Raw genomic sequence first — 12,318 nt, 5'->3', positions numbered from 1 at the left:
TATCTTGGTACAATTGAATGGTTTTGCAGAAGGCATGAGAGGACAAACCTGGAGGTCTTTCCTCCTGTCTTAGCAACGTGGATGATACATTCCCCATATGGGCCTTCCAGGCACTAGGATCCTTCCTGCTAAATGGAGAGTTTACTTCAAAACGAAAGTGTACTTTATGTATGGAGCATCAGGTGGTTTTATGTCTTACATGAGACTACAGATATGGTGTGTTCTGTTATTATCACAGTGTTTTGTGAAGGGAACCAGTATTTAAAACGTCGTGCTGTTTAGAGACCTATTTAGAGAGAGTTTTGGAGAACGTGTCAGATGGGAGAAGAGCATGTCGGGTTGTAACTCATTTTGTTGTGATATATGTGGATCATTCTGTAAACTTATGAATGTCCATATAGTCTGTGATGTGGATTCCCTCTCAGAAGGCTTTCCTAGGCAGGATCCTTGACCCTTGGCCGTTGCTTCTGGTGAGCTTCACTGTTTGCCTCTGTTCTATGGAGCTGAGCTACTCCAGGATCCATGCATTTTGTTAGCAAAGAGCATTTATCATTATCCAAGCTCTCTTCTGCTCTGTTTTCTTTCCTACCTTCTCCTGGTGTGTCCGGAATGCTAAGTGCTGCTGCAAGGAGCATCCCTTGCCTGTAAGGAGGGTGACCAGGGACAGGCAGGGAAGAGCAGGGCATGGCAGTGCTGCACAGGTCAGAGCAGAATGGCTTTCATTAAAATAAGTAAATAAATATATAAAAATCCATCCTAAAAATAGAATCCTGGCCCTCAACCAGTTCATAGGATCAGAAAGGTGCTGAACCATTTCCCAGTTTCAGTCTGATTGGAGCCAAGACTTACCAGACTCTTATGAAGCTGTAGCTCCACTGCTGCTTAATTGCTTCTTGTTTTGAAAGATAATTAGGAACTTTATTTTAAAATAGTAACTTTAGCATTCAGTCCATTAAATTTGTCACCATGATATTTTTATTAGACTCCCAGCTGTTTTCTTATTGGAATTGTGAACTAAAAATAGGTAGGATTTCTGTAGTTGTGAGCAGGGGCTGGTACTCTACTTCCATTTCAGCTCCTAATGATGTGAAATGTGTTTGTTTCCCTCAGAGCTTTCTTTTGGGCTGTTTAAGAAGGTCCTGCTAATTACCCAAAACCTGTGCACTGTGGTTTTCTGATAAAGCCACGTGTTGGTAAAGAGTATGAAACTGATTTCCCTCAAGACAAATGAGGGATTTGTGCCGCACCCAGTGCATTTTTATTCTTTCATCAGACTACAGGAATTGTTTGTAATAATTCAACAAATACCTTTAAAAACAAACAAACAATAATGAACCAGGTTGTGACTGTTATTAGGAGGGGTGCAGTTCACCCTCGTCGTTCAGTTCTCATGAGTAGTTCCTTTGTTGTATGTAAATGGAAATCACAGTGTAGATTGTGAGATAAACTGACAGTTACCATGTTTATACTGTATGAAACTTTGTGTTTTTGAAACAGAACTCTGTAATTATCCAAATCTATGTAAGTGCTTGCTGCTTTTATACGTACATGGATTACAGGGCAAGTGAGGTTCTAGTGTCCTTAAATAGTGTATGTTCTACAGTCTGAGTTGTTTCACATGGATGCTGAACATCCACGGTGTAATGCTGGATGTGCAGAAAACTAAAATGGCTTTTTACTGTATGGAGTTAGACACAGATACGTCTGTACATACACATTTTCCCTGAGCAGTTACTTCCTGGAAGTCAATCACACGTTAGAAAATGTCATTCTTCTGTCATGGTGTCAGCTGCTGATTCTTCTTTTTCTTCCTTGGGATGCTTTTTGACTGTAACTCACACTTGGAAAAAGTAAGGTAGGTAACAGGAGGGAGCTGTGCTGCAGAGCAGTTGGGGTTTGGGTGGTGGTTTTTCTCCTTTCTTTAAAGGCTTGGTGTTTGGAGCCACAATCAAGAAAGTTAGTGACCCAAATATAAATTATATCAACCTTTACCCCTCCCCCCCATTCTGTTGTGTTTAAAGAAAGAGATGGAAAATCTTAAGATGTGTTAATAAAACATAGGTCTCTCCAGTAGAAGTAGACTCAATCAAAGGAGGGCATTTTTGAAGTGCAGGATATGCTTGTCTGCAGAAGTACTCCGATTGTGTTCCCTTGGAAGCTGTGGATCCTTGGCTTTCCTGTGCACTCATACGGAGGAGGTAACTGTAGTTCTACAGGCTGAAGCTGTAGGATCTAAGCATGGGTGGCACAGGGTAAGGGAAGAATGCCGTGTTGGGAGCTCTGCACCTGCTACATAACAATCAGCACAGGGCAGCTAGTGTCTTCAAGATATGGTGAAAAATGTCTTGGTCTGAAAAATGTAGAAAAAGAGCAGGAAATTGCTATATTTCGTAGTTGCAAGTTATTAGCTATTGTTTAACATATCAGTTGCTGCTCTTAGGTACCCTCTTTCTGTGGTGAATCTAGTAATTCACTGCTGCTACAGGAAGTGGAATTAAAATGCTGCAGTGTGATAGCAGCTGTATTTCACTCACAGACACAGTCTCTAAACATTATGACCATGTGTCAGTGGGTGATATGGTATATGTAAGACTGCACCTATTTTTCTGCAGAACAGTGAGCTTTCCCTCTAGGCTTTCTCCCATTCTGCCCCACCTGCTCTCAGCCTCTTCCACCTCGCAGTTCTTGCTGCTGTTCTTAGTGTAAGCCATGAGCCGGAAGCTCTAATTATAGTAATGCAGAACAAATGGAAATCCTGCAATTGTCTTCTGCTCTTCAAGCTGCATAGTGTGTGGTTGCAGGTATCAGAGCCATAGGTGAGCCAGCACAGGCTATAGCTGGGTTGTGGCCATTTCAGTACTGCTACTACATGCCTCTGCTTCCTAGCAGTTTTGAATTGTGTATTTATTGCCAAATCTGCAGGTTGTAAGATGCCCTCTAAACTTTCAGCAGATATTTGAACCAGACTGCAAAGTCTTGTAGTGCTTCCTTGCACTCAGACATTAGAAGAGGATTCTTGTTTGAATGTCTTTTATGAAAAATAATAGTCAGTTATTGTGCACAGCTTTGTGAGAGAGGCCAAAGCCCCAGCAGGGTTCACAGCCCCTCATGTGTGTTGATGTGGGAACACTCACTGCATGTGGGGTAGGGAAATACCTTCTTAGTCCCTTCTCATCTCTCCCACTGCAGCAATTCAGCCCATGGTTTTTAGTATCCGCTTTTGTTCACTTCTTCCCCTGAGTCTGTTTAGATGTTCCTTTTGTGTACAAGAGAAACCTTTTAATCTTGCAATAAATAATTTAGGTTTAAGATTTCAGCCATTTAAAATGCAAACATAAGACACTGCCCTCTACAGACAAAGCGATTGTCAAGGTACGTGCATGTGCTCTGCTGAAATGGCTTTAAGCCATCCTGCGGGATTTGGGATGAGCAGTTCTGTGGAACATGGGTGCCCACCACAGGCCTGCAGCTTGGCCTTGCTCTCCTCGGGTTGCTGCTGGCAGGGCTGAGGCAAAGAGGGGCAGCCACCCACCCATGGTGCTAAGTGAGTTGTTGCTCAGAGCTCTGTGAGGCTTTCTTTCCGGGGTAATAAAGTTGTTAATGATGTCAGCATGCACAGCATCACTGGAGTTTCAGAATTAACGCTTGCTGAGATGAAATTATTTTCCACCTCTCAGCTGCATTTGTTTCACACTACCTGCAGTAGGTAGGATTCGCAGCACTGTTCTGTATTGATTCGTGACCAGAATGGCTCAAATCCTTCTCCTGCCCATTGTTCCCACTTCCTGAGAAAAGAGGGGCTAAACACTGGGGTTCCTGGGAGATTGGCAGTAATTTAGCAGAGTTTTTTCTGGTATACTATAAAGCATGGGAGGATGTTCTTGTGCTGTCTGAATTTGCAGAGAACCATTTCAGAGGAGGAGGATGTAAAACTCAGAGCATGGGCCTTTCTAACTCCGTGGCCCCTCTGAAGCCTGACCTGGAGGATCCCATCTGGGTGCTGAGACTGCAGCTGTGGTTCACAGGTGTCATCTGACCAGCACTCTTAGGACCTGCTCAGCCTTCTGTGTTCTCCTCTCTGTAAGGTTCTATTTCAAGGTAGAGGTAATCATTCTGTTATTGATGGTTTTTAGGGTTGTAATGCTTAAATAATTAAGTTCTATGAGTAATGTGTTCAGTAATCATTTAGGTAATTACAGCATTTTTATATTTCTGTAATAACCAGATTCAGTAAAGCTAGTTTAAAAGAACAAACTTTACCTGAAGCAACTGTGTTATCACTTCCTCCTTATAACATTGTCTTAAGCTAGCTGGAAAATAAGGTGTTCTTAAAGTCCATCCAGATCTCTCGTCACCTCCTTTTCCCTGAGCACTCACTCGCCAGCTTTTTTTGCACATGTGCACCCATCACCCCTATCTCCACAGTCTTATTCCAGTCCAATCTTTGTTCCACTTTTTGCAGCTGCTGATCTGTGTAAACTACGACAGAAAACCTTTCTGTGCCGGAACCAGCAGACATGGCTCTTGGCTGAGGGAGGAAATAGGCTGTTTGTGCTGTGTCAGGGCTTTTAGTTTTCCTGCACACACTTGAATTCTATGTTCTCTGCTACTTTAGTCTGAAAAGCACATGGCCCAGAGAAGTCCACGTTAAAAAATGTTTGCAAGTGTTAAAATACGTTTCGTAAAAATAAGGAGTATTGTACTTTCTGCTTTACAGACATTTTAATGGTCAGAGTTTTTAATGTCATTCATAAGGTCTTGTAGTTATCCTTCTGTTTGGGGAGATGAGATTTGAAGGAGGTAGTATTTTTTAATTACAATAAGTTAAGTTAGCAGGTCTGTGGGGAAGAGAAGGGGAAGGGGCTACATCTTTTTTAAATCATTCTGTGGTGGCTTATCATATCAGGAAGTTCCTGAGCCTTTTTAAAGCCAGGATATTCTGTGAGATGTCCACTTGATTTGAAGCTTAGGAGAAATAAATACTCAAATCTAGTTTGGGGAAATATTCCATAGTCAGTGACCATGTACTGATATTTGCACAAACAGTGTTTGAATGAGTGAAGCTGAAGGGCCTATATTTGGGTTTTCTTTTAGAAGTAGTGAAAAAGGATCCTGAACATGTAAGCAGAATGAAATCATGGAGCAGGATGACTGGGGGTTCTTTTTGTTTGATGTGTTAAATGTATATGAAAATAAGTGCAGGCTGTACTTCTTCAGAAGTGTGGTCACTCCCTGTGAGTGGCTTTCCCACAGAAGGGGTATCTTCGCCTTCATTATTTGTCTTTAAATTTGTCTTTGGGCTTGTTTTCTTGTTCCTTTTATCTGCCTGAATGCGATATGTACTAGAGGCAACCACTGAAATTTGACTTCTTCATTTTATTGTTTGGCTGAAGAATGCAGGAACAGATACTTGGGGGGAATTAATTTCACAGTATCCTGCAGTCCTCAATGTTAAAAGTGTGAAATTGCTGTTGCAGTTCTATACCAATTGTTTGTTTTAAAATTAATTTTTTCACATATGTTTGGTATTAAATTTCATGATTGAGTGAATGCTTCAAGAAAGAAGAGTAACTTAATATTCCAGCTCACTTTGGCTCTGAGAGGTGTGCTGTAATGCTAGATGCCAGTTTGTCTGCCTCCTTTTACAGAGGCCTGGAGTTGTTTTTCCCAAGTTTGAAAGAAGAAGAATGTATTAAAAAAAAAAAAAAAAAAAAAAAAAAAGACATGCCCCTGAGAAAAAGGAAAAGCTGAAATGTGAGCTGCTGTGAATTCCTTAAACTGTCAGCTCAGAGCAGGTATTGACAGGTAGATCTGTGAAGAAGCTGCCTCCCATTCCAGCCAGGAGTGCCTGGAGCAGTCATCACGTGTGGTGCTGGCATCAAAGAGATGAAAGAGTTGAGCTTTCAATGAGCAGGATAACTGTCAAAATTACTGCATTTTTGCAGAAGAACCTGAAATATTGAGCAAAAATCTCGCAGTTGTGATGGTGCTTAAGTAAGCAGAATTGTAGGATTTATATTCTCGCACATTAAATATAACTGAACTATTTCTCCGAAGACCTTTGTTCAAGTATATTTAAGTAAGACGATAAAGTCGTCCCTCTCACTGCACTCAAAGCAGAGCAATTGCTTGTCCTGCTATTGTTCTGGGCTCATCTGGGGCCCATATTCATCCTCTGCCTTACAACTGCTTCCCTAGTTCCTGCGGAAACCAATCCTGGGAGCAGAATTCCTTTTCTGTCGTGTAAGATCAGATCATCTCCCCCTACCTCCTTTTCTAAAATTTGTTAGAAACGGTGATGCCTATTTATAGATACAGTTGGGGAAGCTCCTGGTTCTGCATTTTCAGTGCTTAGGCTGAGCAGTATAACTATAGCGTTATACTAACACGCACATGAGCAGAAAAACATAAGTACTGTCCAATTTGATTTGTCTGTTTTTGCAGCTGTCTCCATTTCTTCAGATAGGAAAACCGGCATGCCTGCATCTCATACTGTGAAGTCCCAGCTATCCCACTTTTTGAATTTTGAATGTTTTATGGTCCCTTCCAACCCCTGCAGTTCTGTGAAAAACCCAAATGATTCAAGCATCATATTTTGTGTTAAGACAAATTTGTTCCAAAAAAAAAATCTTGTAATTTTTTTGTTAGTAATGTTTACAAGAAATCCTGATGTCACTCATTTTGTCATGATAATTCAATTTTTAAATTATATCTATGTGATGGTCTGTATCAACTGAATCCATTTCTACTGATTCAATAGCTCTGAAGGGAGCTAAAGACCGTAAGGACAAGGTTCATGTAAATAATTTGTTTAAACACAATGAAAGGATATCCCATTGGGTTCACCTGTTTTAATTGCTTAGAGCGGCCTTCACTAGGGGATAGAGCTACTGTTTGTAGTTGTTGTATTATTAAAAATGAAATCTGAAACTGAAGCAGCTCCGAAATGTTAGGAGTCTTTCAAAAGAATTTATTTTCTGTAGAGGAACTCTGTAATTCTGCTAAGAAATACTCATACTGATTTTTTGCCCAAGTGATTTTGCCTAAACAGTCTTCTCAGTCTAAGTAAGCATAAACTGTTTTCAAGCCTGTACTGAGTGATCTGTTCTGTACCGTCCCAGATTGTTTTGTTTTTTTAGAAATTATTACATTTGAAGTTTCCCTCCAAGTTCAATCACAGGAGGAATGCAGCATGTGATGCTGCTGTGTTGGCATCTTCTGCTGTATTTGGACTTGGTCTGTGACCTTAGTCTGCAGTTCAAAACATCTTACAACAGAAAATCGCCGACCTTCACTCTGCTTCCATTCAGAGGTAGCTGATATTCTAACTTCTGGTTAATTCAGTTCTTATTTTAAACACTAATTTACAAATAGGGTTAAGTAAAAACGACAAACAAATTTGTTTTAATTCGTAGAGAAGATATTGCATCCCCGTATCTGAAGCAACAGGTTAATAGTGTTTTACAACGAATGGTCATTAGTTAGCTCTAAATCTCTCATTGCTTTGGCAATCTGGGAAGAGAAGGTAGGGAGAAAAGGAGTAGAAAGGGAAGGGAACTGAGAAATTTAGCTGTGTGAATGTTTAATTGCTGTTTCTTTTCCCATGTCATTTTTGTCATCTTTTAATAAGGATTGCACCATGTTCCTCCCTACTCCTTAGCAGTGTTCCTGCCTCGGGCTTGCCCTGGGATCAGATCACAGTGATCTCATTCATACCGTTACCTTTCATTTCTGGACCCAACCTTAGCCTTAGATCAGCTTAAGTTTCCTCCTGGCACGGTTTCTGGGGTGGGGTGAGGGGCTGTTCTGGAGTTATTAACATATTCAGGCTTGTACTGTGGGGTATGCCTTGGAGGCATACGGTAGGATGTTGTTTTTAATCAGCCTGATTTGGTAGTTGTGAGAGTGCGAAAGTACCATTTTACAAGTATTAAAAGCCCGAATGAAGGCAGCTTTAAAAACCCGCAGCGTTGGGCCTTGTTTTGTGCATTGATGGGGGAAGCAAGGGGAGAGGGTTTTGCTTGGAAACCTGTGATCAGCGATGTTTGGGTTAAAATGTGCCCTCGGTCAGAGGGAGCATAAAGCAGCAGCAAATGGGGGAAGCATCCTTGCAAAGCTGAGGCCGAGCTGAGGAGCTGAGGCCCTCCCGAGCTGGGAGCATGTGTGTGCTGTGCACGTCAGGTCTTGTCATTATTTGTGACTTTGCTGCCTGTAGCAAGAAATATATGTATGTGAGGGGTTTTTTTATATCATTCAAATCAAAACTTCCCACTGATGATAGGCTCTTAAGTGATCTTGAAGTACCTTCGTAAAAAAACAGTGCATTCAGAATTGCACTGCACCGCGTGGTATAAAGCACGCTTTCCAAAAATATTTGTGGAAACTGTTTTTTTCTGAAGTGTATACGTTGTTCAGACGGCGACTGAGCGAGCTGGACGTGGTGAAAGAAGGAGGGGAGGGAAGTTTACATCCAGATTTAAGCTTGGATGGGAACTACTCTACAATTTTTGGAAGTGAAAATATCTGTGGAGGGACCTAAAGGAATCCTGTGGGCTGATGGTGCAGTTTGTGTTGAATGCGTGCTCTGGGGTCTTTATGGCATACGGAAGATATTTCGCTGTGGCTTTAGGGCTTATTATAGTTGCAGTATTTTGATTACCATCTGTAGTCTCTATTGGCTTTTGACAGAGCAGCTAAGAATGTATGTTTGGAGAGTTGTGTTTGCTGTGTTATATCACATGGACTGCTATTTCCCGTATCTGAATGCAAAGCCGTACAACTTCAGCCTTATTCCTGAACTGTTGCTTTCATGCGCTGCAGAAAATATTGAGTCTCCTGATTATACAAATGCCTACTGTTGGGTAATATTGACAAATATACTGAATAACATTTTTGACATAACATTCTGTTCCCACACAGATAATTTGGATGTAATTGAATGGGTTGATGAAGAGTCTGTGCTAAAAATACAACGTATTCTCACCCACTGAGGGAAAGAAAATGCCTGTTGAAAAAGCAGTTTTGTCAAGCAGAGACGTGTAGCAGTGGGCTTTGTGCTGCGCCTCGGGTCTGACCCGGGTTAGGGGCACGGTCTGAGCACGGCCACAGCGGTGCTGGTGCTGAGCTGCAGGTTGGTGCAGGGCTGTGGGGTGCTGCGTGATGCCTCGGCCCTCCTGGGGCCCCAGCCCGGCTCTGTGGCACTCACATAAGAGCTTAAATGTACCGAAGCTAAAAATCTACAGCAATAGTCAGCGGGGAGAGTTTTCCTTCTGTTTTTTCCTTATTTTAACAGTTTCGTGGGCAAAACACTTCATCGTTACGGTTTCAAAAGGCTTTGCTGCAGACTAGGGGAAGAGGAGGAGAACTAGATCTTAGAGAGGCTGACAGTTTAGTGTGCAATAAAGCAACTTTTATACTTCTCTCTAAATCAGCTATCAAATAAACCTTGTGCTAACAAGCAGTTGGGATCGCTCCCTGCCCCAGCGAGGTGCATTGTACCTTTGCAGCCTTTGAAAGTGCCTGTACCTATTTTTATTTGCAGAGCTGGGGCCGGGCTGGCCCCCTTCCAGATGTGTCTCACAAGATTTGGTGCTGCCGAGCTATTTATAGAGCTGTGGTTCCATTGTCATGGCAACCATGCTGGAGGCCAAGGCGGCTGGGAGCTATTTCTGGCCTCGTGCTGTAATGTAAAACTGATTGGGAAAGTTAGTGCATCCTCTGAGCCAGACTAACTTTAGACAGGCAGGGAGAAAAAAAAAATAAAAAGAGAGACAACCACCATTTCTTTAAATAGGTTTTCCTTTTCTCCTGCCTTTTCCCCATTTGTGCTTTTCAGTCGCTAGCCATTTTGGAAAGGAGGGTTTGCATCCAGCCCTGCTTGCCCAGGATTCATTCATGCCTCACGGCCTCGGGAGAGCTGCGTGCTTCTAAGTGCTCAGTTTGGGAAGCAGGGTGCACGACCAGCAAGGTCTGTGTTTCGTGGCAGCACAGAACGATGGGGCTCCGTGAGTTGGTTGGTTGGGTTTGTTCAGAGTTGTTTTGTTTTTGTTATGTTGGGTTTTTTTTTTTTTTTGCATCAGTTGCACTTCTTTATCCTCCATAGTCTTAATAATCTATTTTTTTAATGCGTGCTTCATGTTCTCCACACCATATAAGGAACTGTAACCTTGATTACCACAAGATGATTCCAAATATATGGAGTCATACTTTTCAGCTTTGTCATTATTTGCTACAAAATGAGAGCCACGGTGCCCCTCCGCCTCCAAGCGGCTGGAACGCAGCACGGCCAGCCACGTGCACGCGGCCAGGCCTCATCCTCAGCCTCACCACTTCAGCCAGGAGGTGCCAGCAAGCAGTTGGCTTCCAGCTGCACATAAAACACATTTGCAGTTTTGGGGGGAAATTTTAGTGAAGGTTCCTGCCTGTTTGAGTCTTATATTACGTATCCAAGTTCGTGCGTGATAGAAGTGTGGCTTTGGTGGTGTCCTCATGTCTGAGAACCGGCACACACGACGTTGTTACCAGAACAGTGTATCTGAGCTATTCTGACACGTGGTGCAGTGCTCTTGTAGTTCCACTGACTGCATTTGTTTCAGCGCTGTCCAAATGTGCTCGTCTCTGATTATTTCTTAATTTTTGGGGGGGATAGTTAAAGTAACCCAAAGATTTTGATACGCTTGTATTTTATTTCCATATCTAGTTTCGTTGAGGGGAAAAAGAGTAGGGCCTTTCTGAACATGTGCAGTGATCCAGGAACACGGCGGTGGCATGTCTTCTGCGACCGCGTCAGTGGCAGAACTTCCAGCTTTGCAAGTCATAGAAAATACCAATGTAGCTTTAAAAAAAAAAAAGTCCACTCGTGCCTTAATTTTAATTTTAACTGCGCTTTGAGAGAGAATGTGGCAGGTTTGGTTTCACAGACGGTCTGGGTTTGCAGGATACCATAAATACCGGCAGATCAAATGTTTGCTTATTTTATTTATGACGTGCCTGAGACTTTGCCTGCTTTTCTGCTTCTCTTACAAAATAAACCAGCTGAAATGTCACAGAAATCTTTGTCACTGATTTAAGAAGGACTTTTCCCCCCTTAATCTCCTGCTTGCTCCCAAGTGCAGCAGGAGCAGAAAGAGCTGAGGGCAGACAGAGTGGATGTGCACGCTTGGAACAGAAAGTAAATGCTGTGCCCTGGATTTGCTGTCAGTGTGTTGGCCTGATGGGCAGCCGTGGTTTCACACTGTGACAGACCTGACTTTCCAGGCTTTGGAAAACCCCTCTGTATTTTATCTTTTATTTTTAACTGTGTTAAAGTTACAGTGCATACATGATACGTTTCTCAGTGTGAATACCCGTTTGTTTTATCAACGCTGTTCATATTGAGTTAAATTTCTGCTTGAAAAGAGCTTGGAGTCAATTCTGGAGCCCCTGATAGAGTGCAAATAAATAGTAAAGACATGCCCCACATTTGTACAGTTTGTTCTTTAGGAATATCATCAAACAAATATTAATCTATTCTCAGAAGTAGAAATCTGAATTGTGAAGGCTGCTTTAAAGGTGATCAGGATAGATATGAGTGGTTAATTCTTAGTAATATGTTGATTGAAACGCATGACTCAGAGGAAATGAAAATTCCATTTCCACTGACTTGAGGGACTCTGGGCAACTAACGTACTCCACGTGTGCCTCAGTCTCCCCCCTCCTCCCCCCCACCCCCCCCGTTCCCTTTCCTCTGTCTTTAAAATAAGATTAATCTAAGATGTGCAGTTCGGGATATGATTGTAGAGGCAGGAAATGCAGCAGGAATTAAGGCTGACAGGACTTGTGAACGTGATTTACTGTCTGTAAAATACCTCAAGGCTGTCAGAGGCCAGAAATTTCACAAATACAGTGTTCCGTACTGCTGCTGGGGAAGTAAGTTACAAACAAATGTTCTGTTTAGTTGGCTTTGAAATTTTGAATTTATGTGCAGCATCTACCACTACTAAAGATGGGATCTTAGTATGTCATAGCGGAGACATTTTGTATACAAATTCAGGTTATGCTGACAGGAAAACAAGCTGATTGAAATGCAGCTTTTCAAATAGAGGTGTGTTGTCAGTTTGAAGAGACATTTCTGGTGTTACTCTCGACTGAAAACAAAACCCTGTCTTGACAGAGCAAATTTTGTTCTTATCTGTCAACCATTCCACCTAATCACAAAGACTTAAGCGTTAGGTTATTGTGTATTGAAAAGACTGTCAGGAAAGGCTCTCTAATATCCCCATCCCCGTTCTTAGCCAAGTGGTGCAGTGTGCTGTTTCTGGAGGCTGAGGCTTTAATGTG

General features: G+C 42.2%; 1 protein-coding gene across 4 annotated transcripts in view; it reads left to right on the top strand.

Moving 5' to 3' along the window:
• GNAS (GNAS complex locus) overlaps positions 1 to 12,318 on the top strand; it is a 126,702-nt gene that overhangs the window by 103,002 nt on the left and 11,382 nt on the right. Inside the window, exon 1 of one of the 4 annotated variants that reach the window (XM_065754448.1) lies at positions 4,036 to 4,040. The exons of the other annotated variants lie outside the window; for them this stretch is intronic. The gene's annotated coding sequence lies outside the window, so the exon portion shown is untranslated. Of the gene's footprint in view, positions 1 to 4,035; positions 4,041 to 12,318 lie in introns of those variants that run through there. 4 annotated transcript variants of the gene reach the window in all.

The sequence above is a fragment of the Cyrtonyx montezumae genome, unplaced genomic scaffold (assembly GCF_038088225.1).
Source record: "Cyrtonyx montezumae isolate F1298 unplaced genomic scaffold, pur_monq_1.0 scaffold_9, whole genome shotgun sequence".
Lineage (NCBI taxonomy): Eukaryota > Metazoa > Chordata > Aves > Galliformes > Odontophoridae > Cyrtonyx > Cyrtonyx montezumae.
Note: the sequence above shows the minus strand (reverse complement) of the source record. Positions and strands in the feature narration are given on the sequence as shown.